Raw genomic sequence first — 21,596 nt, forward strand, 5'->3', positions numbered from 1 at the left:
AATCCATTGACCGCTGGGTTTCACAATGTGAATTATGGTCTACAAATACAGTCGAGCAATTTTCTAGCAAACCATTTCTCTGTATATAGAGAACCAAAATGGGGAAGTGAAAAAAACTTAGCTAGTTTGTAGAAAAAGATGCAATGCAGCACAATTTAGCAGAGGATGGCTTCGATCCATCGACTTCTGGGTTATGGGCCCAGCACGCTTCCGCTGCGCCACTCTGCTTGTGTTAACAGATGTACAGAGTAAAATTCTAATGACTGTTTGTGTTCAGGTCGATGACATGTAAATTTTCAGCCATTACATATTTGTTGGCGACTAGAGTACTCCTGGGGTTCTGCAATTGTTTCTTTGTTTTTTTTTGCTTTCTTGTGTCATATTATTGTTGAAAATCATTAGAGGAAATGGTGTCTGACCATTGTTTAAGGTTCCGGTTAAAACTGGTGGGTGCGTCCGGCTGTTAGACGAAAGTTCGGCAGGCGTTTGTGTCTCTGTGGCGCAATCGGTTAGCGCGTTCGGCTGTTAACCGAAAGGTTGGTGGTTCGAGTCCACCCAGGGACGTTGGTTCCTTTTGCTTGGGTAGCATGCTACAGTTGAAGACGTTTTCACATTGGTGCTCAGCATCTCCATAAAGTAAAAGCACTGTTGCTGCCTAAGTTTTGAATTCACAAGGCAAACTGGAGAAAAAACTTTCCGGTTGTGTTTCTGTCTACATGTCCAGAAAGAGCATAGCTGTCTGGTATTTGCCAGAAGGTTGAAAACATCTGATAGAATACACAAAACTTCCTTCGAGCCGGAATTGAACCAGCAACCTAAGGATTGCTAATTTAGATCTACAGTCCTCCGCTCTACCAGCTGAGCTATCGAAGGCTTGATTTAGCCATTGTTGAAAGTCTTCAAGGTTTGGACGTGTGTGCCACGAGCAGGTGGCATAAACAATTCACTCGGCCAACTGAAAAAGGAATCCAAAGATTGTATTGGAGAATGCGGGCATCGATCCCGCTACCTCTCGCATGCTAAGCGAGCGCTCTACCACTTGAGCTAATCCCCCATGCCCGACGAACGCCATTATCAGTTTCACGCCACACCATGTCACAGTTTACTTATAGTCAAATGTGCCATTGAGTGCTTTTTTTTTTTTTTTTTTTTTTTTTTTTAAGTACAGATTCCTTTCTCCCATATTTGAAGAACATCTACGGAGTTCACAATGTGAATTATGGCCTACAAATAAAGTCGAGCAATTTTCTAGCAAACCATTTCTACGTATGTAGAGAACCAGACTGGGGGAGTAAAAAAAACTTACCTAGTTTGTAGAAAAAAGTTGTAATGCAGCACAATCCCAAGCAAAAAGATTGACCTTTTATGGTTTGGTTTGATTATAGAAAATGCTGAGAGGTCGCGAATCTCCTTCTGGTCCTTTGGCACGAGTTGTACTGGGATTTAGGATTTTGACTAGTGTTTTTGATCCGAGACACGTTTGCTGTTGACAGAAAAGTTCAGTTGATATGCAATGATGAAGTTTATAAATCACAACTATTTAGCAGAGGTTGGTTTCGATCCATCGACCGCTGGGTTTCACAATGTGAATTATGGCCTACAAATACAGTCGGGCAATTTTCTAGCAAACCATTTCTATGTATGTAGAGAACCAGACTGGGGGAGTAAAAAAAACTTACCTAGTTTGTAGAAAAAAGTTGTAATGCAGCACAATCCCAAGCAAAAAGATTGACCTTTTATGGTTTGGTTTGAATATAGAAAATGCTGAGAGGTCGCGAATCTCCTTCTGGTCCTTTGGCACGAGTTGTACTGGGATTTAGGATTTTGACTAGTGTTTTTGATCCGAGACACGTTTGCTGTTGACAGAAAAGTTCAGTTGATATGCAATGATGAAGTTTATAAAACACAACTATTTAGCAGAGGTTGGTTTCGATCCATCGACCGCTGGGTTTCACAATGTGAATTATGGCCTACAAATACAGTCGAGCAATTTTCTAGTAAACCATTTCTCTGTATATAGAGAACCAAACTGGGGGAATGAAAAAAAACTTACCTAGTTTGTAGAAAAAAGTTGTAATGCAGCACAATCCCAAGCGAAAAGATTGATCTTTTATGGTTTGGTTTGAATATAGAAAATGCTGAGAGGTCGCGAATCTCCTTCTGGTCCTTTGGCACGAGTTGTACTGGGATTTAGGATTTTGACTAGTGTTTTTGATCCGAGACACGTTTGCTGTTGACAGAAAAGTTCAGTTGATATGCAATGATGAAGTTTATAAAACACAACTATTTAGCAGAGGTTGGTTTCAATCCATTGACCGCTGGGTTTCACAATGTGAATTATGGTCTACAAATACAGTCGAGCAATTTTCTAGCAAACCATTTCTCTGTATATAGAGAACCAAAATGGGGAAGTGAAAAAAACTTAGCTAGTTTGTAGAAAAAGATGCAATGCAGCACAATTTAGCAGAGGATGGCTTCGATCCATCGACCTCTGGGTTATGGGCCCAGCACGCTTCCGCTGCGCCACTCTGCTTGTGTTAACAGATGTACAGAGTAAAATTCTAATGACTGTTTGTGTTCAGGTCGATGACATGTAAATTTTCAGCCATTACATATTTGTTGGCGACTAGAGTACTCCTGGGGTTCTGCAATTGTTTCTTTGTTTTTTTTTGCTTTCTTGTGTCATATTATTGTTGAAAATCATTAGAGGAAATGGTGTCTGACCATTGTTTAAGGTTCCGGTTAAAACTGGTGGGTGCGTCCGGCTGTTAGACGAAAGTTCGGCAGGCGTTTGTGTCTCTGTGGCGCAATCGGTTAGCGCGTTCGGCTGTTAACCGAAAGGTTGGTGGTTCGAGTCCACCCAGGGACGTTGGTTCCTTTTGCTTGGGTAGCATGCTACAGTTGAAGACGTTTTCACATTGGTGCTCAGCATCTCCATAAAGTAAAAGCACTGTTGCTGCCTAAGTTTTGAATTCACAAGGCAAACTGGAGAAAAAACTTTCCGGTTGTGTTTCTGTCTACATGTCCAGAAAGAGCATAGCTGTCTGGTATTTGCCAGAAGGTTGAAAACATCTGATAGAATACACAAAACTTCCTTCGAGCCGGAATTGAACCAGCAACCTAAGGATTGCTAATTTAGATCTACAGTCCTCCGCTCTACCAGCTGAGCTATCGAAGGCTTGATTTAGCCATTGTTGAAAGTCTTCAAGGTTTGGACGTGTGTGCCACGAGCAGGTGGCATAAACAATTCACTCGGCCAACTGAAAAAGGAATCCAAAGATTGTATTGGAGAATGCGGGCATCGATCCCGCTACCTCTCGCATGCTAAGCGAGCGCTCTACCACTTGAGCTAATCCCCCATGCCCGACGAACGCCATTATCAGTTTCACGCCACACCATGTCACAGTTTACTTATAGTCAAATGTGCCATTGAGTGCTTTTTTTTTTTTTTTTTTTTTTTTTTTTAAGTACAGATTCCTTTCTCCCATATTTGAAGAACATCTACGGAGTTCACAATGTGAATTATGGCCTACAAATAAAGTCGAGCAATTTTCTAGCAAACCATTTCTACGTATGTAGAGAACCAGACTGGGGGAGTAAAAAAAACTTACCTAGTTTGTAGAAAAAAGTTGTAATGCAGCACAATCCCAAGCAAAAAGATTGACCTTTTATGGTTTGGTTTGAATATAGAAAATGCTGAGAGGTCGCGAATCTCCTTCTGGTCCTTTGGCACGAGTTGTACTGGGATTTAGGATTTTGACTAGTGTTTTTGATCCGAGACACGTTTGCTGTTGACAGAAAAGTTCAGTTGATATGCAATGATGAAGTTTATAAAACACAACTATTTAGCAGAGGTTGGTTTCGATCCATCGACCGCTGGGTTTCACAATGTGAATTATGGCCTACAAATACAGTCGAGCAATTTTCTAGTAAACCATTTCTCTGTATATAGAGAACCAAACTGGGGGAATGAAAAAAAACTTACCTAGTTTGTAGAAAAAAGTTGTAATGCAGCACAATCCCAAGCGAAAAGATTGATCTTTTATGGTTTGGTTTGAATATAGAAAATGCTGAGAGGTCGCGAATCTCCTTCTGGTCCTTTGGCACGAGTTGTACTGGGATTTAGGATTTTGACTAGTGTTTTTGATCCGAGACACGTTTGCTGTTGACAGAAAAGTTCAGTTGATATGCAATGATGAAGTTTATAAAACACAACTATTTAGCAGAGGTTGGTTTCAATCCATTGACCGCTGGGTTTCACAATGTGAATTATGGTCTACAAATACAGTCGAGCAATTTTCTAGCAAACCATTTCTCTGTATATAGAGAACCAAAATGGGGAAGTGAAAAAAACTTAGCTAGTTTGTAGAAAAAGATGCAATGCAGCACAATTTAGCAGAGGATGGCTTCGATCCATCGACCTCTGGGTTATGGCCCCAGCACGCTTCCGCTGCGCCACTCTGCTTGTGTTAACAGATGTACAGAGTAAAATTCTAATGACTGTTTGTGTTCAGGTCGATGACATGTAAATTTTCAGCCATTACATATTTGTTGGCGACTAGAGTACTCCTGGGGTTCTGCAATTGTTTCTTTGTTTTTTTTTGCTTTCTTGTGTCATATTATTGTTGAAAATCATTAGAGGAAATGGTGTCTGACCATTGTTTAAGGTTCCGGTTAAAACTGGTGGGTGCGTCCGGCTGTTAGACGAAAGTTCGGCAGGCGTTTGTGTCTCTGTGGCGCAATCGGTTAGCGCGTTCGGCTGTTAACCGAAAGGTTGGTGGTTCGAGTCCACCCAGGGACGTTGGTTCCTTTTGCTTGGGTAGCATGCTACAGTTGAAGACGTTTTCACATTGGTGCTCAGCATCTCCATAAAGTAAAAGCACTGTTGCTGCCTAAGTTTTGAATTCACAAGGCAAACTGGAGAAAAAACTTTCCGGTTGTGTTTCTGTCTACATGTCCAGAAAGAGCATAGCTGTCTGGTATTTGCCAGAAGGTTGAAAACATCTGATAGAATACACAAAACTTCCTTCGAGCCGGAATTGAACCAGCGACCTAAGGATTGCTAATTTAGATCTACAGTCCTCCGCTCTACCAGCTGAGCTATCGAAGGCTTGATTTAGCCATTGTTGAAAGTCTTCAAGGTTTGGACGTGTGTGCCACGAGCAGGTGGCATAAACAATTCACTCGGCCAACTGAAAAAGGAATCCAAAGATTGTATTGGAGAATGCGGGCATCGATCCCGCTACCTCTCGCATGCTAAGCGAGCGCTCTACCACTTGAGCTAATCCCCCATGCCCGACGAACGCCATTATCAGTTTCACGCCACACCATGTCACAGTTTACTTATAGTCAAATGTGCCATTGAGTGCTTTTTTTTTTTTTTTTTTTTTTTTTTTTAAGTACAGATTCCTTTCTCCCATATTTGAAGAACATCTACGGAGTTCACAATGTGAATTATGGCCTACAAATAAAGTCGAGCAATTTTCTAGCAAACCATTTCTACGTATGTAGAGAACCAGACTGGGGGAGTAAAAAAACTTACCTAGTTTGTAGAAAAAAGTTGTAATGCAGCACAATCCCAAGCAAAAAGATTGACCTTTTATGGTTTGGTTTGATTATAGAAAATGCTGAGAGGTCGCGAATCTCCTTCTGGTCCTTTGGCACGAGTTGTACTGGGATTTAGGATTTTGACTAGTGTTTTTGATCCGAGACACGTTTGCTGTTGACAGAAAAGTTCAGTTGATATGCAATGATGAAGTTTATAAATCACAACTATTTAGCAGAGGTTGGTTTCGATCCATCGACCGCTGGGTTTCACAATGTGAATTATGGCCTACAAATACAGTCGGGCAATTTTCTAGCAAACCATTTCTATGTATGTAGAGAACCAGACTGGGGGAGTAAAAAAAACTTACCTAGTTTGTAGAAAAAAGTTGTAATGCAGCACAATCCCAAGCAAAAAGATTGACCTTTTATGGTTTGGTTTGAATATAGAAAATGCTGAGAGGTCGCGAATCTCCTTCTGGTCCTTTGGCACGAGTTGTACTGGGATTTAGGATTTTGACTAGTGTTTTTGATCCGAGACACGTTTGCTGTTGACAGAAAAGTTCAGTTGATATGCAATGATGAAGTTTATAAAACACAACTATTTAGCAGAGGTTGGTTTCGATCCATCGACCGCTGGGTTTCACAATGTGAATTATGGCCTACAAATACAGTCGAGCAATTTTCTAGTAAACCATTTCTCTGTATATAGAGAACCAAACTGGGGGAATGAAAAAAAACTTACCTAGTTTGTAGAAAAAAGTTGTAATGCAGCACAATCCCAAGCAAAAAGATTGACCTTTTATGGTTTGGTTTGAATATAGAAAATGCTGAGAGGTCGCGAATCTCCTTCTGGTCCTTTGGCACGAGTTGTACTGGGATTTAGGATTTTGACTAGTGTTTTTGATCCGAGACACGTTTGCTGTTGACAGAAAAGTTCAGTTGATATGCAATGATGAAGTTTATAAAACACAACTATTTAGCAGAGGTTGGTTTCGATCCATCGACCGCTGGGTTTCACAATGTGAATTATGGCCTACAAATACAGTCGAGCAATTTTCTAGTAAACCATTTCTCTGTATATAGAGAACCAAACTGGGGGAATGAAAAAAAACTTACCTAGTTTGTAGAAAAAAGTTGTAATGCAGCACAATCCCAAGCGAAAAGATTGATCTTTTATGGTTTGGTTTGAATATAGAAAATGCTGAGAGGTCGCGAATCTCCTTCTGGTCCTTTGGCACGAGTTGTACTGGGATTTAGGATTTTGACTAGTGTTTTTGATCCGAGACACGTTTGCTGTTGACAGAAAAGTTCAGTTGATATGCAATGATGAAGTTTATAAAACACAACTATTTAGCAGAGGTTGGTTTCAATCCATTGACCGCTGGGTTTCACAATGTGAATTATGGTCTACAAATACAGTCGAGCAATATTCTAGCAAACCATTTCTCTGTATATAGAGAACCAAAATGGGGAAGTGAAAAAAACTTAGCTAGTTTGTAGAAAAAGATGCAATGCAGCACAATTTAGCAGAGGATGGCTTCGATCCATCCACCTCTGGGTTATGGGCCCAGCACGCTTCCGCTGCGCCACTCTGCTTGTGTTAACAGATGTACAGAGTAAAATTCTAATGACTGTTTGTGTTCAGGTCGATGACATGTAAATTTTCAGCCATTACATATTTGTTGGCGACTAGAGTACTCCTGGGGTTCTGCAATTGTTTCTTTGTTTTTTTTTGCTTTCTTGTGTCATATTATTGTTGAAAATCATTAGAGGAAATGGTGTCTGACCATTGTTTAAGGTTCCGGTTAAAACTGGTGGGTGCGTCCGGCTGTTAGACGAAAGTTTGGCAGGCGTTTGTGTCTCTGTGGCGCAATCGGTTAGCGCGTTCGGCTGTTAACCGAAAGGTTGGTGGTTCGAGTCCACCCAGGGACGTTGGTTCCTTTTGCTTGGGTAGCATGCTACAGTTGAAGACGTTTTCACATTGGTGCTCAGCATCTCCATAAAGTAAAAGCACTGTTGCTGCCTAAGTTTTGAATTCACAAGGCAAACTGGAGAAAAAACTTTCCGGTTGTGTTTCTGTCTACATGTCCAGAAAGAGCATAGCTGTCTGGTATTTGCCAGAAGGTTGAAAACATCTGATAGAATACACAAAACTTCCTTCGAGCCGGAATTGAACCAGCGACCTAAGGATTGCTAATTTAGATCTACAGTCCTCCGCTCTACCAGCTGAGCTATCGAAGGCTTGATTTAGCCATTGTTGAAAGTCTTCAAGGTTTATGCCACGAGCAGGTGGCATAAACAATTCACTCGGCCAACTGAAAAAGGAATCCAAAGATTGTATTGGAGAATGCGGGCATCGATCCCGCTACCTCTCGCATGCTAAGCGAGCGCTCTACCACTTGAGCTAATCCCCCATGCCCGACGAACGCCATTATCAGTTTCACGCCACACCATGTCACAGTTTACTTATAGTCAAATGTGCCATTGAGTGCTTTTTTTTTTTTTTTTTTTTTTTTTTTTAAGTACAGATTCCTTTCTCCCATATTTGAAGAACATCTACGGAGTTCACAATGTGAATTATGGCCTACAAATAAAGTCGAGCAATTTTCTAGCAAACCATTTCTACGTATGTAGAGAACCAGACTGGGGGAGTAAAAAAAACTTACCTAGTTTGTAGAAAAAAGTTGTAATGCAGCACAATCCCAAGCAAAAAGATTGACCTTTTATGGTTTGGTTTGATTATAGAAAATGCTGAGAGGTCGCGAATCTCCTTCTGGTCCTTTGGCACGAGTTGTACTGGGATTTAGGATTTTGACTAGTGTTTTTGATCCGAGACACGTTTGCTGTTGACAGAAAAGTTCAGTTGATATGCAATGATGAAGTTTATAAATCACAACTATTTAGCAGAGGTTGGTTTCGATCCATCGACCGCTGGGTTTCACAATGTGAATTATGGCCTACAAATACAGTCGGGCAATTTTCTAGCAAACCATTTCTATGTATGTAGAGAACCAGACTGGGGGAGTAAAAAAAACTTACCTAGTTTGTAGAAAAAAGTTGTAATGCAGCACAATCCCAAGCAAAAAGATTGACCTTTTATGGTTTGGTTTGAATATAGAAAATGCTGAGAGGTCGCGAATCTCCTTCTGGTCCTTTGGCACGAGTTGTACTGGGATTTAGGATTTTGACTAGTGTTTTTGATCCGAGACACGTTTGCTGTTGACAGAAAAGTTCAGTTGATATGCAATGATGAAGTTTATAAAACACAACTATTTAGCAGAGGTTGGTTTCGATCCATCGACCGCTGGGTTTCACAATGTGAATTATGGCCTACAAATACAGTCGAGCAATTTTCTAGTAAACCATTTCTCTGTATATAGAGAACCAAACTGGGGGAATGAAAAAAAACTTACCTAGTTTGTAGAAAAAAGTTGTAATGCAGCACAATCCCAAGCGAAAAGATTGATCTTTTATGGTTTGGTTTGAATATAGAAAATGCTGAGAGGTCGCGAATCTCCTTCTGGTCCTTTGGCACGAGTTGTACTGGGATTTAGGATTTTGACTAGTGTTTTTGATCCGAGACACGTTTGCTGTTGACAGAAAAGTTCAGTTGATATGCAATGATGAAGTTTATAAAACACAACTATTTAGCAGAGGTTGGTTTCAATCCATTGACCGCTGGGTTTCACAATGTGAATTATGGTCTACAAATACAGTCGAGCAATTTTCTAGCAAACCATTTCTCTGTATATAGAGAACCAAAATGGGGAAGTGAAAAAAACTTAGCTAGTTTGTAGAAAAAGATGCAATGCAGCACAATTTAGCAGAGGATGGCTTCGATCCATCGACCTCTGGGTTATGGGCCCAGCACGCTTCCGCTGCGCCACTCTGCTTGTGTTAACAGATGTACAGAGTAAAATTCTAATGACTGTTTGTGTTCAGGTCGATGACATGTAAATTTTCAGCCATTACATATTTGTTGGCGACTAGAGTACTCCTGGGGTTCTGCAATTGTTTCTTTGTTTTTTTTTGCTTTCTTGTGTCATATTATTGTTGAAAATCATTAGAGGAAATGGTGTCTGACCATTGTTTAAGGTTCCGGTTAAAACTGGTGGGTGCGTCCGGCTGTTAGACGAAAGTTCGGCAGGCGTTTGTGTCTCTGTGGCGCAATCGGTTAGCGCGTTCGGCTGTTAACCGAAAGGTTGGTGGTTCGAGTCCACCCAGGGACGTTGGTTCCTTTTGCTTGGGTAGCATGCTACAGTTGAAGACGTTTTCACATTGGTGCTCAGCATCTCCATAAAGTAAAAGCACTGTTGCTGCCTAAGTTTTGAATTCACAAGGCAAACTGGAGAAAAAACTTTCCGGTTGTGTTTCTGTCTACATGTCCAGAAAGAGCATAGCTGTCTGGTATTTGCCAGAAGGTTGAAAACATCTGATAGAATACACAAAACTTCCTTCGAGCCGGAATTGAACCAGCGACCTAAGGATTGCTAATTTAGATCTACAGTCCTCCGCTCTACCAGCTGAGCTATCGAAGGCTTGATTTAGCCATTGTTGAAAGTCTTCAAGGTTTGGACGTGTGTGCCACGAGCAGGTGGCATAAACAATTCACTCGGCCAACTGAAAAAGGAATCCAAAGATTGTATTGGAGAATGCGGGCATCGATCCCGCTACCTCTCGCATGCTAAGCGAGCGCTCTACCACTTGAGCTAATCCCCCATGCCCGACGAACGCCATTATCAGTTTCACGCCACACCATGTCACAGTTTACTTATAGTCAAATGTGCCATTGAGTGCTTTTTTTTTTTTTTTTTTTAAGTACAGATTCCTTTCTCCCATATTTGAAGAACATCTACGTAGTTCACAATGTGAATTATGGCCTACAAATACAGTCGGGCAATTTTCTAGCAAACCATTTCTATGTATGTAGAGAACCAGACTGGGGGAGTAAAAAAAACTTACCTAGTTTGTAGAAAAAAGTTGTAATGCAGCACAATCCCAAGCAAAAAGATTGACCTTTTATGGTTTGGTTTGAATATAGAAAATGCTGAGAGGTCGCGAATCTCCTTCTGGTCCTTTGGCACGAGTTGTACTGGGATTTAGGATTTTGACTAGTGTTTTTGATCCGAGACACGTTTGCTGTTGACAGAAAAGTTCAGTTGATATGCAATGATGAAGTTTATAAATCACAACTATTTAGCAGAGGTTGGTTTCGATCCATCGACCGCTGGGTTTCACAATGTGAATTATGGCCTACAAATACAGTCGAGCAATTTTCTAGTAAACCATTTCTCTGTATATAGAGAACCAAACTGGGGGAATGAAAAAAAACTTACCTAGTTTGTAGAAAAAAGTTGTAATGCAGCACAATCCCAAGCGAAAAGATTGATCTTTTATGGTTTGGTTTGAATATAGAAAATGCTGAGAGGTCGCGAATCTCCTTCTGGTCCTTTGGCACGAGTTGTACTGGGATTTAGGATTTTGACTAGTGTTTTTGATCCGAGACACGTTTGCTGTTGACAGAAAAGTTCAGTTGATATGCAATGATGAAGTTTATAAAACACAACTATTTAGCAGAGGTTGGTTTCAATCCATTGACCGCTGGGTTTCACAATGTGAATTATGGTCTACAAATACAGTCGAGCAATTTTCTAGCAAACCATTTCTCTGTATATAGAGAACCAAAATGGGGAAGTGAAAAAAACTTAGCTAGTTTGTAGAAAAAGATGCAATGCAGCACAATTTAGCAGAGGATGGCTTCGATCCATCCACCTCTGGGTTATGGGCCCAGCACGCTTCCGCTGCGCCACTCTGCTTGTGTTAACAGATGTACAGAGTAAAATTCTAATGACTGTTTGTGTTCAGGTCGATGACATGTAAATTTTCAGCCATTACATATTTGTTGGCGACTAGAGTACTCCTGGGGTTCTGCAATTGTTTCTTTGTTTTTTTTTGCTTTCTTGTGTCATATTATTGTTGAAAATCATTAGAGGAAATGGTGTCTGACCATTGTTTAAGGTTCCGGTTAAAACTGGTGGGTGCGTCCGGCTGTTAGACGAAAGTTTGGCAGGTGTTTGTGTCTCTGTGGCGCAATCGGTTAGCGCGTTCGGCTGTTAACCGAAAGGTTGGTGGTTCGAGTCCACCCAGGGACGTTGGTTCCTTTTGCTTGGGTAGCATGCTACAGTTGAAGACGTTTTCACATTGGTGCTCAGCATCTCCATAAAGTAAAAGCACTGTTGCTGCCTAAGTTTTGAATTCACAAGGCAAACTGGAGAAAAAACTTTCCGGTTGTGTTTCTGTCTACATGTCCAGAAAGAGCATAGCTGTCTGGTATTTGCCAGAAGGTTGAAAACATCTGATAGAATACACAAAACTTCCTTCGAGCCGGAATTGAACCAGCGACCTAAGGATTGCTAATTTAGATCTACAGTCCTCCGCTCTACCAGCTGAGCTATCGAAGGCTTGATTTAGCCATTGTTGAAAGTCTTCAAGGTTTGGACGTGTGTGCCACGAGCAGGTGGCATAAACAATTCACTCGGCCAACTGAAAAAGGAATCCAAAGATTGTATTGGAGAATGCGGGCATCGATCCCGCTACCTCTCGCATGCTAAGCGAGCGCTCTACCACTTGAGCTAATCCCCCATGCCCGACGAACGCCATTATCAGTTTCACGCCACACCATGTCACAGTTTACTTATAGTCAAATGTGCCATTGAGTGCTTTTTTTTTTTTTTTTTTTTTTTTTTTTAAGTACAGATTCCTTTCTCCCATATTTGAAGAACATCTACGGAGTTCACAATGTGAATTATGGCCTACAAATAAAGTCGAGCAATTTTCTAGCAAACCATTTCTACGTATGTAGAGAACCAGACTGGGGGAGTAAAAAAAACTTACCTAGTTTGTAGAAAAAAGTTGTAATGCAGCACAATCCCAAGCAAAAAGATTGACCTTTTATGGTTTGGTTTGATTATAGAAAATGCTGAGAGGTCGCGAATCTCCTTCTGGTCCTTTGGCACGAGTTGTACTGGGATTTAGGATTTTGACTAGTGTTTTTGATCCGAGACACGTTTGCTGTTGACAGAAAAGTTCAGTTGATATGCAATGATGAAGTTTATAAATCACAACTATTTAGCAGAGGTTGGTTTCGATCCATCGACCGCTGGGTTTCACAATGTGAATTATGGCCTACAAATACAGTCGGGCAATTTTCTAGCAAACCATTTCTATGTATGTAGAGAACCAGACTGGGGGAGTAAAAAAAACTTACCTAGTTTGTAGAAAAAAGTTGTAATGCAGCACAATCCCAAGCAAAAAGATTGACCTTTTATGGTTTGGTTTGAATATAGAAAATGCTGAGAGGTCGCGAATCTCCTTCTGGTCCTTTGGCACGAGTTGTACTGGGATTTAGGATTTTGACTAGTGTTTTTGATCCGAGACACGTTTGCTGTTGACAGAAAAGTTCAGTTGATATGCAATGATGAAGTTTATAAAACACAACTATTTAGCAGAGGTTGGTTTCGATCCATCGACCGCTGGGTTTCACAATGTGAATTATGGCCTACAAATACAGTCGAGCAATTTTCTAGTAAACCATTTCTCTGTATATAGAGAACCAAACTGGGGGAATGAAAAAAAACTTACCTAGTTTGTAGAAAAAAGTTGTAATGCAGCACAATCCCAAGCGAAAAGATTGATCTTTTATGGTTTGGTTTGAATATAGAAAATGCTGAGAGGTCGCGAATCTCCTTCTGGTCCTTTGGCACGAGTTGTACTGGGATTTAGGATTTTGACTAGTGTTTTTGATCCGAGACACGTTTGCTGTTGACAGAAAAGTTCAGTTGATATGCAATGATGAAGTTTATAAAACACAACTATTTAGCAGAGGTTGGTTTCAATCCATTGACCGCTGGGTTTCACAATGTGAATTATGGTCTACAAATACAGTCGAGCAATTTTCTAGCAAACCATTTCTCTGTATATAGAGAACCAAAATGGGGAAGTGAAAAAAACTTAGCTAGTTTGTAGAAAAAGATGCAATGCAGCACAATTTAGCAGAGGATGGCTTCGATCCATCGACCTCTGGGTTATGGGCCCAGCACGCTTCCGCTGCGCCACTCTGCTTGTGTTAACAGATGTACAGAGTAAAATTCTAATGACTGTTTGTGTTCAGGTCGATGACATGTAAATTTTCAGCCATTACATATTTGTTGGCGACTAGAGTACTCCTGGGGTTCTGCAATTGTTTCTTTGTTTTTTTTTGCTTTCTTGTGTCATATTATTGTTGAAAATCATTAGAGGAAATGGTGTCTGACCATTGTTTAAGGTTCCGGTTAAAACTGGTGGGTGCGTCCGGCTGTTAGACGAAAGTTCGGCAGGCGTTTGTGTCTCTGTGGCGCAATCGGTTAGCGCGTTCGGCTGTTAACCGAAAGGTTGGTGGTTCGAGTCCACCCAGGGACGTTGGTTCCTTTTGCTTGGGTAGCATGCTACAGTTGAAGACGTTTTCACATTGGTGCTCAGCATCTCCATAAAGTAAAAGCACTGTTGCTGCCTAAGTTTTGAATTCACAAGGCAAACTGGAGAAAAAACTTTCCGGTTGTGTTTCTGTCTACATGTCCAGAAAGAGCATAGCTGTCTGGTATTTGCCAGAAGGTTGAAAACATCTGATAGAATACACAAAACTTCCTTCGAGCCGGAATTGAACCAGCGACCTAAGGATTGCTAATTTAGATCTACAGTCCTCCGCTCTACCAGCTGAGCTATCGAAGGCTTGATTTAGCCATTGTTGAAAGTCTTCAAGGTTTGGACGTGTGTGCCACGAGCAGGTGGCATAAACAATTCACTCGGCCAACTGAAAAAGGAATCCAAAGATTGTATTGGAGAATGCGGGCATCGATCCCGCTACCTCTCGCATGCTAAGCGAGCGCTCTACCACTTGAGCTAATCCCCCATGCCCGACGAACGCCATTATCAGTTTCACGCCACACCATGTCACAGTTTACTTATAGTCAAATGTGCCATTGAGTGCTTTTTTTTTTTTTTTTTTTAAGTACAGATTCCTTTCTCCCATATTTGAAGAACATCTACGTAGTTCACAATGTGAATTATGGCCTACAAATACAGTCGGGCAATTTTCTAGCAAACCATTTCTATGTATGTAGAGAACCAGACTGGGGGAGTAAAAAAAACTTACCTAGTTTGTAGAAAAAAGTTGTAATGCAGCACAATCCCAAGCAAAAAGATTGACCTTTTATGGTTTGGTTTGAATATAGAAAATGCTGAGAGGTCGCGAATCTCCTTCTGGTCCTTTGGCACGAGTTGTACTGGGATTTAGGATTTTGACTAGTGTTTTTGATCCGAGACACGTTTGCTGTTGACAGAAAAGTTCAGTTGATATGCAATGATGAAGTTTATAAATCACAACTATTTAGCAGAGGTTGGTTTCGATCCATCGACCGCTGGGTTTCACAATGTGAATTATGGCCTACAAATACAGTCGGGCAATTTTCTAGCAAACCATTTCTATGTATGTAGAGAACCAGACTGGGGGAGTAAAAAAAACTTACCTAGTTTGTAGAAAAAAGTTGTAATGCAGCACAATCCCAAGCAAAAAGATTGACCTTTTATGGTTTGGTTTGAATATAGAAAATGCTGAGAGGTCGCGAATCTCCTTCTGGTCCTTTGGCACGAGTTGTACTGGGATTTAGGATTTTGACTAGTGTTTTTGATCCGAGACACGTTTGCTGTTGACAGAAAAGTTCAGTTGATATGCAATGATGAAGTTTATAAAACACAACTATTTAGCAGAGGTTGGTTTCGATCCATCGACCGCTGGGTTTCACAATGTGAATTATGGCCTACAAATACAGTCGAGCAATTTTCTAGTAAACCATTTCTCTGTATATAGAGAACCAAACTGGGGGAATGAAAAAAAACTTACCTAGTTTGTAGAAAAAAGTTGTAATGCAGCACAATCCCAAGCGAAAAGATTGATCTTTTATGGTTTGGTTTGAATATAGAAAATGCTGAGAGGTCGCGAATCTCCTTCTGGTCCTTTGGCACGAGTTGTACTGGGATTTAGGATTTTGACTAGTGTTTTTGATCCGAGACACGTTTGCTGTTGACAGAAAAGTTCAGTTGATATGCAATGATGAAGTTTATAAAACACAACTATTTAGCAGAGGTTGGTTTCAATCCATTGACCGCTGGGTTTCACAATGTGAATTATGGTCTACAAATACAGTCGAGCAATTTTCTAGCAAACCATTTCTCTGTATATAGAGAACCAAAATGGGGAAGTGAAAAAAACTTAGCTAGTTTGTAGAAAAAGATGCAATGCAGCACAATTTAGCAGAGGATGGATTCGATCCATCGACCTCTGGGTTATGGGCCCAGCACGCTTCCGCTGCGCCACTCTGCTTGTGTTAACAGATGTACAGAGTAAAATTCTAATGACTGTTTGTGTTCAGGTCGATGACATGTAAATTTTCAGCCATTACATATTTGTTGGCGACTAGAGTACTCCTGGGGTTCTGCAATTGTTTCTTTGTTTTTTTTTGCTTTCTTGTGTCATATTATTGTTGAAAATCATTAGAGGAAATGGTGTCTGACCATTGTTTAAGGTTCCGGTTAAAACTGGTGGGTGCGTCCGGCTGTTAGACGAAAGTTCGGCAGGCGTTTGTGTCTCTGTGGCGCAATCGGTTAGCGCGTTCGGCTGTTAACCGAAAGGTTGGTGGTTCGAGTCCACCCAGGGACGTTGGTTCCTTTTGCTTGGGTAGCATGCTACAGTTGAAGACGTTTTCACATTGGTGCTCAGCATCTCCATAAAGTAAAAGCACTGTTGCTGCCTAAGTTTTGAATTCACAAGGCAAACTGGAGAAAAAACTTTCCGGTTGTGTTTCTGTCTACATGTCCAGAAAGAGCATAGCTGTCTGGTATTTGCCAGAAGGTTGAAAACATCTGATAGAATACACAAAACTTCCTTCGAGCCGGAATTGAACCAGCGACCTAAGGATTGCTAATTTAGATCTACAGTCCTCCGCTCTACCAGCTGAGCTATCGAAGGCTTGATTTAGCCATTGTTGAAAGTCTTCAAGGTTTGGACGTGTGTGCCACGAGCAGGTGGCATAAACAATTCACTCGGCCAACTGAAAAAGGAATCCAAAGATTGTATTGGAGAATGCGGGCATCGATCCCGCTACCTCTCGCATGCTAAGCGAGCGCTCTACCACTTGAGCTAATCCCCCATGCCCGACGAACGCCATTATCAGTTTCACGCCACACCATGTCACAGTTTACTTATAGTCAAATGTGCCATTGAGTGCTTTTTTTTTTTTTTTTTTTTTTTTTTTTAAGTACAGATTCCTTTCTCCCATATTTGAAGAACATCTACGGAGTTCACAATGTGAATTATGGCCTACAAATAAAGTCGAGCAATTTTCTAGCAAACCATTTCTACGTATGTAGAGAACCAGACTGGGGGAGTAAAAAAAACTTACCTAGTTTGTAGAAAAAAGTTGTAATGCAGCACAATCCCAAGCAAAAAGATTGACCTTTTATGGTTTGGTTTGATTATAGAAAATGCTGAGAGGTCGCGAATCTCCTTCTGGTCCTTTGGCACGAGTTGTACTGGGATTTAGGATTTTGACTAGTGTTTTTGATCCGAGACACGTTTGCTGTTGACAGAAAAGTTCAGTTGATATGCAATGATGAAGTTTATAAATCACAACTATTTAGCAGAGGTTGGTTTCGATCCATCGACCGCTGGGTTTCACAATGTGAATTATGGCCTACAAATACAGTCGGGCAATTTTCTAGCAAACCATTTCTATGTATGTAGAGAACCAGACTGGGGGAGTAAAAAAAACTTACCTAGTTTGTAGAAAAAAGTTGTAATGCAGCACAATCCCAAGCAAAAAGATTGACCTTTTATGGTTTGGTTTGAATATAGAAAATGCTGAGAGGTCGCGAATCTCCTTCTGGTCCTTTGGCACGAGTTGTACTGGGATTTAGGATTTTGACTAGTGTTTTTGATCCGAGACACGTTTGCTGTTGACAGAAAAGTTCAGTTGATATGCAATGATGAAGTTTATAAAACACAACTATTTAGCAGAGGTTGGTTTCGATCCATCGACCGCTGGGTTTCACAATGTGAATTATGGCCTACAAATACAGTCGAGCAATTTTCTAGTAAACCATTTCTCTGTATATAGAGAACCAAACTGGGGGAATGAAAAAAAACTTACCTAGTTTGTAGAAAAAAGTTGTAATGCAGCACAATCCCAAGCGAAAAGATTGATCTTTTATGGTTTGGTTTGAATATAGAAAATGCTGAGAGGTCGCGAATCTCCTTCTGGTCCTTTGGCACGAGTTGTACTGGGATTTAGGATTTTGACTAGTGTTTTTGATCCGAGACACGTTTGCTGTTGACAGAAAAGTTCAGTTGATATGCAATGATGAAGTTTATAAAACACAACTATTTAGCAGAGGTTGGTTTCAATCCATTGACCGCTGGGTTTCACAATGTGAATTATGGTCTACAAATACAGTCGAGCAATTTTCTAGCAAACCATTTCTCTGTATATAGAGAACCAAAATGGGGAAGTGAAAAAAACTTAGCTAGTTTGTAGAAAAAGATGCAATGCAGCACAATTTAGCAGAGGATGGCTTCGATCCATCGACCTCTGGGTTATGGGCCCAGCACGCTTCCGCTGCGCCACTCTGCTTGTGTTAACAGATGTACAGAGTAAAATTCTAATGACTGTTTGTGTTCAGGTCGATGACATGTAAATTTTCAGCCATTACATATTTGTTGGCGACTAGAGTACTCCTGGGGTTCTGCAATTGTTTCTTTGTTTTTTTTTGCTTTCTTGTGTCATATTATTGTTGAAAATCATTAGAGGAAATGGTGTCTGACCATTGTTTAAGGTTCCGGTTAAAACTGGTGGGTGCGTCCGGCTGTTAGACGAAAGTTCGGCAGGCGTTTGTGTCTCTGTGGCGCAATCGGTTAGCGCGTTCGGCTGTTAACCGAAAGGTTGGTGGTTCGAGTCCACCCAGGGACGTTGGTTCCTTTTGCTTGGGTAGCATGCTACAGTTGAAGACGTTTTCACATTGGTGCTCAGCATCTCCATAAAGTAAAAGCACTGTTGCTGCCTAAGTTTTGAATTCACAAGGCAAACTGGAGAAAAAACTTTCCGGTTGTGTTTCTGTCTACATGTCCAGAAAGAGCATAGCTGTCTGGTATTTGCCAGAAGGTTGAAAACATCTGATAGAATACACAAAACTTCCTTCGAGCCGGAATTGAACCAGCGACCTAAGGATTGCTAATTTAGATCTACAGTCCTCCGCTCTACCAGCTGAGCTATCGAAGGCTTGATTTAGCCATTGTTGAAAGTCTTCAAGGTTTGGACGTGTGTGCCACGAGCAGGTGGCATAAACAATTCACTCGGCCAACTGAAAAAGGAATCCAAAGATTGTATTGGAGAATGCGGGCATCGATCCCGCTACCTCTCGCATGCTAAGCGAGCGCTCTACCACTTGAGCTAATCCCCCATGCCCGACGAACGCCATTATCAGTTTCACGCCACACCATGTCACAGTTTACTTATAGTCAAATGTGCCATTGAGTGCTTTTTTTTTTTTTTTTTTTTTTTTTTTTAAGTACAGATTCCTTTCTCCCATATTTGAAGAACATCTACGGAGTTCACAATGTGAATTATGGCCTACAAATAAAGTCGAGCAATTTTCTAGCAAACCATTTCTACGTATGTAGAGAACCAGACTGGGGGAGTAAAAAAAACTTACCTAGTTTGTAGAAAAAAGTTGTAATGCAGCACAATCCCAAGCAAAAAGATTGACCTTTTATGGTTTGGTTTGATTATAGAAAATGCTGAGAGGTCGCGAATCTCCTTCTGGTCCTTTGGCACGAGTTGTACTGGGATTTAGGATTTTGACTAGTGTTTTTGATCCGAGACACGTTTGCTGTTGACAGAAAAGTTCAGTTGATATGCAATGATGAAGTTTATAAATCACAACTATTTAGCAGAGGTTGGTTTCGATCCATCGACCGCTGGGTTTCACAATGTGAATTATGGCCTACAAATACAGTCGGGCAATTTTCTAGCAAACCATTTCTATGTATGTAGAGAACCAGACTGGGGGAGTAAAAAAAACTTACCTAGTTTGTAGAAAAAAGTTGTAATGCAGCACAATCCCAAGCAAAAAGATTGACCTTTTATGGTTTGGTTTGAATATAGAAAATGCTGAGAGGTCGCGAATCTCCTTCTGGTCCTTTGGCACGAGTTGTACTGGGATTTAGGATTTTGACTAGTGTTTTTGATCCGAGACACGTTTGCTGTTGACAGAAAAGTTCAGTTGATATGCAATGATGAAGTTTATAAAACACAACTATTTAGCAGAGGTTGGTTTCGATCCATCGACCGCTGGGTTTCACAATGTGAATTATGGCCTACAAATACAGTCGAGCAATTTTCTAGTAAACCATTTCTCTGTATATAGAGAACCAAACTGGGGGAATGAAAAAAAACTTACCTAGTTTGTAGAAAAAAGTTGTAATGCAGCACAATCCCAAGCGAAAAGATTGATCTTTTATGGTTTGGTTTGAATATAGAAAATGCTGAGAGGTCGCGAATCTCCTTCTGGTCCTTTGGCACGAGTTGTACTGGGATTTAGGATTTTGACTAGTGTTTTTGATCCGAGACACGTTTGCTGTTGACAGAAAAGTTCAGTTGATATGCAATGATGAAGTTTATAAAACACAACTATTTAGCAGAGGTTGGTTTCAATCCATTGACCGCTGGGTTTCACAATGTGAATTATGGTCTACAAATACAGTCGAGCAATTTTCTAGCAAACCATTTCTCTGTATATAGAGAACCAAAATGGGGAAGTGAAAAAAACTTAGCTAGTTTGTAGAAAAAGATGCAATGCAGCACAATTTAGCAGAGGATGGCTTCGATCCATCGACCTCTGGGTTATGGGCCCAGCACGCTTCCGCTGCGCCACTCTGCTTGTGTTAACAGATGTACAGAGTAAAATTCTAATGACTGTTTGTGTTCAGGTCGATGACATGTAAATTTTCAGCCATTACATATTTGTTGGCGACTAGAGTACTCCTGGGGTTCTGCAATTGTTTCTTTGTTTTTTTTTGCTTTCTTGTGTCATATTATTGTTGAAAATCATTAGAGGAAATGGTGTCTGACCATTGTTTAAGGTTCCGGTTAAAACTGGTGGGTGCGTCCGGCTGTTAGACGAAAGTTCGGCAGGCGTTTGTGTCTCTGTGGCGCAATCGGTTAGCGCGTTCGGCTGTTAACCGAAAGGTTGGTGGTTCGAGTCCACCCAGGGACGTTGGTTCCTTTTGCTTGGGTAGCATGCTACAGTTGAAGACGTTTTCACATTGGTGCTCAGCATCTCCATAAAGTAAAAGCACTGTTGCTGCCTAAGTTTTGAATTCACAAGGCAAACTGGAGAAAAAACTTTCCGGTTGTGTTTCTGTCTACATGTCCAGAAAGAGCATAGCTGTCTGGTATTTGCCAGAAGGTTGAAAACATCTGATAGAATACACAAAACTTCCTTCGAGCCGGAATTGAACCAGCGACCTAAGGATTGCTAATTTAGATCTACAGTCCTCCGCTCTACCAGCTGAGCTATCGAAGGCTTGATTTAGCCATTGTTGAAAGTCTTCAAGGTTTGGACGTGTGTGCCACGAGCAGGTGGCATAAACAATTCACTCGGCCAACTGAAAAAGGAATCCAAAGATTGTATTGGAGAATGCGGGCATCGATCCCGCTACCTCTCGCATGCTAAGCGAGCGCTCTACCACTTGAGCTAATCCCCCATGCCCGACGAACGCCATTATCAGTTTCACGCCACACCATGTCACAGTTTACTTATAGTCAAATGTGCCATTGAGTGCTTTTTTTTTTTTTTTTTTTTTTTTTTTTAAGTACAGATTCCTTTCTCCCATATTTGAAGAACATCTACGGAGTTCACAATGTGAATTATGGCCTACAAATAAAGTCGAGCAATTTTCT

At 40.9% G+C, this 21,596-nt stretch overlaps 28 non-coding genes across 28 annotated transcripts; 10 read left to right on the forward strand and 18 right to left on the reverse strand.

Moving 5' to 3' along the window:
* The first annotated feature begins 490 nt into the window (after nt 1-490).
* Nucleotides 491-564, forward strand: TRNAN-GUU (transfer RNA asparagine (anticodon GUU)). The gene has a single exon. It is a non-coding gene; the product is annotated as a tRNA-Asn (tRNA).
* Nucleotides 565-981: 417 nt separating this feature from the next.
* TRNAA-AGC (transfer RNA alanine (anticodon AGC)) lies at nt 982-1,054 on the reverse strand. The gene has a single exon. It is a non-coding gene; the product is annotated as a tRNA-Ala (tRNA).
* A 1,741-nt stretch (nt 1,055-2,795) lies between these two features.
* Nucleotides 2,796-2,869, forward strand: TRNAN-GUU (transfer RNA asparagine (anticodon GUU)). The gene has a single exon. It is a non-coding gene; the product is annotated as a tRNA-Asn (tRNA).
* Nucleotides 2,870-3,286: 417 nt separating this feature from the next.
* TRNAA-AGC (transfer RNA alanine (anticodon AGC)) lies at nt 3,287-3,359 on the reverse strand. Its single transcript has one exon. It is a non-coding gene; the product is annotated as a tRNA-Ala (tRNA).
* Nucleotides 3,360-4,727: 1,368 nt separating this feature from the next.
* Nucleotides 4,728-4,801, forward strand: TRNAN-GUU (transfer RNA asparagine (anticodon GUU)). Its single transcript has one exon. It is a non-coding gene; the product is annotated as a tRNA-Asn (tRNA).
* Nucleotides 4,802-5,024: 223 nt separating this feature from the next.
* Nucleotides 5,025-5,110, reverse strand: TRNAY-GUA (transfer RNA tyrosine (anticodon GUA)). The gene is given in 2 exon segments: nt 5,025-5,060; nt 5,074-5,110. It is a non-coding gene; the product is annotated as a tRNA-Tyr (tRNA).
* A 108-nt stretch (nt 5,111-5,218) lies between these two features.
* On the reverse strand, nt 5,219-5,291 carry TRNAA-AGC (transfer RNA alanine (anticodon AGC)). Its single transcript has one exon. It is a non-coding gene; the product is annotated as a tRNA-Ala (tRNA).
* A 2,114-nt stretch (nt 5,292-7,405) lies between these two features.
* On the forward strand, nt 7,406-7,479 carry TRNAN-GUU (transfer RNA asparagine (anticodon GUU)). The gene has a single exon. It is a non-coding gene; the product is annotated as a tRNA-Asn (tRNA).
* Nucleotides 7,480-7,702: 223 nt separating this feature from the next.
* TRNAY-GUA (transfer RNA tyrosine (anticodon GUA)) lies at nt 7,703-7,788 on the reverse strand. Its single transcript is given in 2 exon segments — nt 7,703-7,738; nt 7,752-7,788. It is a non-coding gene; the product is annotated as a tRNA-Tyr (tRNA).
* A 100-nt stretch (nt 7,789-7,888) lies between these two features.
* Nucleotides 7,889-7,961, reverse strand: TRNAA-AGC (transfer RNA alanine (anticodon AGC)). Its single transcript has one exon. It is a non-coding gene; the product is annotated as a tRNA-Ala (tRNA).
* Nucleotides 7,962-9,702: 1,741 nt separating this feature from the next.
* Nucleotides 9,703-9,776, forward strand: TRNAN-GUU (transfer RNA asparagine (anticodon GUU)). The gene has a single exon. It is a non-coding gene; the product is annotated as a tRNA-Asn (tRNA).
* Nucleotides 9,777-9,999: 223 nt separating this feature from the next.
* On the reverse strand, nt 10,000-10,085 carry TRNAY-GUA (transfer RNA tyrosine (anticodon GUA)). Its single transcript is given in 2 exon segments — nt 10,000-10,035; nt 10,049-10,085. It is a non-coding gene; the product is annotated as a tRNA-Tyr (tRNA).
* A 108-nt stretch (nt 10,086-10,193) lies between these two features.
* Nucleotides 10,194-10,266, reverse strand: TRNAA-AGC (transfer RNA alanine (anticodon AGC)). Its single transcript has one exon. It is a non-coding gene; the product is annotated as a tRNA-Ala (tRNA).
* Nucleotides 10,267-11,625: 1,359 nt separating this feature from the next.
* Nucleotides 11,626-11,699, forward strand: TRNAN-GUU (transfer RNA asparagine (anticodon GUU)). Its single transcript has one exon. It is a non-coding gene; the product is annotated as a tRNA-Asn (tRNA).
* Nucleotides 11,700-11,922: 223 nt separating this feature from the next.
* On the reverse strand, nt 11,923-12,008 carry TRNAY-GUA (transfer RNA tyrosine (anticodon GUA)). The gene is given in 2 exon segments: nt 11,923-11,958; nt 11,972-12,008. It is a non-coding gene; the product is annotated as a tRNA-Tyr (tRNA).
* A 108-nt stretch (nt 12,009-12,116) lies between these two features.
* On the reverse strand, nt 12,117-12,189 carry TRNAA-AGC (transfer RNA alanine (anticodon AGC)). The gene has a single exon. It is a non-coding gene; the product is annotated as a tRNA-Ala (tRNA).
* A 1,741-nt stretch (nt 12,190-13,930) lies between these two features.
* TRNAN-GUU (transfer RNA asparagine (anticodon GUU)) lies at nt 13,931-14,004 on the forward strand. The gene has a single exon. It is a non-coding gene; the product is annotated as a tRNA-Asn (tRNA).
* A 223-nt stretch (nt 14,005-14,227) lies between these two features.
* On the reverse strand, nt 14,228-14,313 carry TRNAY-GUA (transfer RNA tyrosine (anticodon GUA)). Its single transcript is given in 2 exon segments — nt 14,228-14,263; nt 14,277-14,313. It is a non-coding gene; the product is annotated as a tRNA-Tyr (tRNA).
* Nucleotides 14,314-14,421: 108 nt separating this feature from the next.
* Nucleotides 14,422-14,494, reverse strand: TRNAA-AGC (transfer RNA alanine (anticodon AGC)). The gene has a single exon. It is a non-coding gene; the product is annotated as a tRNA-Ala (tRNA).
* Nucleotides 14,495-16,226: 1,732 nt separating this feature from the next.
* TRNAN-GUU (transfer RNA asparagine (anticodon GUU)) lies at nt 16,227-16,300 on the forward strand. The gene has a single exon. It is a non-coding gene; the product is annotated as a tRNA-Asn (tRNA).
* A 223-nt stretch (nt 16,301-16,523) lies between these two features.
* Nucleotides 16,524-16,609, reverse strand: TRNAY-GUA (transfer RNA tyrosine (anticodon GUA)). Its single transcript is given in 2 exon segments — nt 16,524-16,559; nt 16,573-16,609. It is a non-coding gene; the product is annotated as a tRNA-Tyr (tRNA).
* Nucleotides 16,610-16,717: 108 nt separating this feature from the next.
* Nucleotides 16,718-16,790, reverse strand: TRNAA-AGC (transfer RNA alanine (anticodon AGC)). Its single transcript has one exon. It is a non-coding gene; the product is annotated as a tRNA-Ala (tRNA).
* Nucleotides 16,791-18,531: 1,741 nt separating this feature from the next.
* Nucleotides 18,532-18,605, forward strand: TRNAN-GUU (transfer RNA asparagine (anticodon GUU)). The gene has a single exon. It is a non-coding gene; the product is annotated as a tRNA-Asn (tRNA).
* A 223-nt stretch (nt 18,606-18,828) lies between these two features.
* TRNAY-GUA (transfer RNA tyrosine (anticodon GUA)) lies at nt 18,829-18,914 on the reverse strand. Its single transcript is given in 2 exon segments — nt 18,829-18,864; nt 18,878-18,914. It is a non-coding gene; the product is annotated as a tRNA-Tyr (tRNA).
* Nucleotides 18,915-19,022: 108 nt separating this feature from the next.
* On the reverse strand, nt 19,023-19,095 carry TRNAA-AGC (transfer RNA alanine (anticodon AGC)). The gene has a single exon. It is a non-coding gene; the product is annotated as a tRNA-Ala (tRNA).
* A 1,741-nt stretch (nt 19,096-20,836) lies between these two features.
* On the forward strand, nt 20,837-20,910 carry TRNAN-GUU (transfer RNA asparagine (anticodon GUU)). The gene has a single exon. It is a non-coding gene; the product is annotated as a tRNA-Asn (tRNA).
* A 223-nt stretch (nt 20,911-21,133) lies between these two features.
* On the reverse strand, nt 21,134-21,219 carry TRNAY-GUA (transfer RNA tyrosine (anticodon GUA)). Its single transcript is given in 2 exon segments — nt 21,134-21,169; nt 21,183-21,219. It is a non-coding gene; the product is annotated as a tRNA-Tyr (tRNA).
* Nucleotides 21,220-21,327: 108 nt separating this feature from the next.
* TRNAA-AGC (transfer RNA alanine (anticodon AGC)) lies at nt 21,328-21,400 on the reverse strand. The gene has a single exon. It is a non-coding gene; the product is annotated as a tRNA-Ala (tRNA).
* Between the last annotated feature and the right edge of the window lie 196 nt (nt 21,401-21,596).

The sequence above is a fragment of the Dendrobates tinctorius genome, unplaced genomic scaffold, assembly GCF_039654945.1.
Source record: "Dendrobates tinctorius isolate UK_male_01 unplaced genomic scaffold, ASM3965494v1 ptg000251l, whole genome shotgun sequence".
NCBI lineage: Eukaryota > Metazoa > Chordata > Amphibia > Anura > Dendrobatidae > Dendrobates > Dendrobates tinctorius.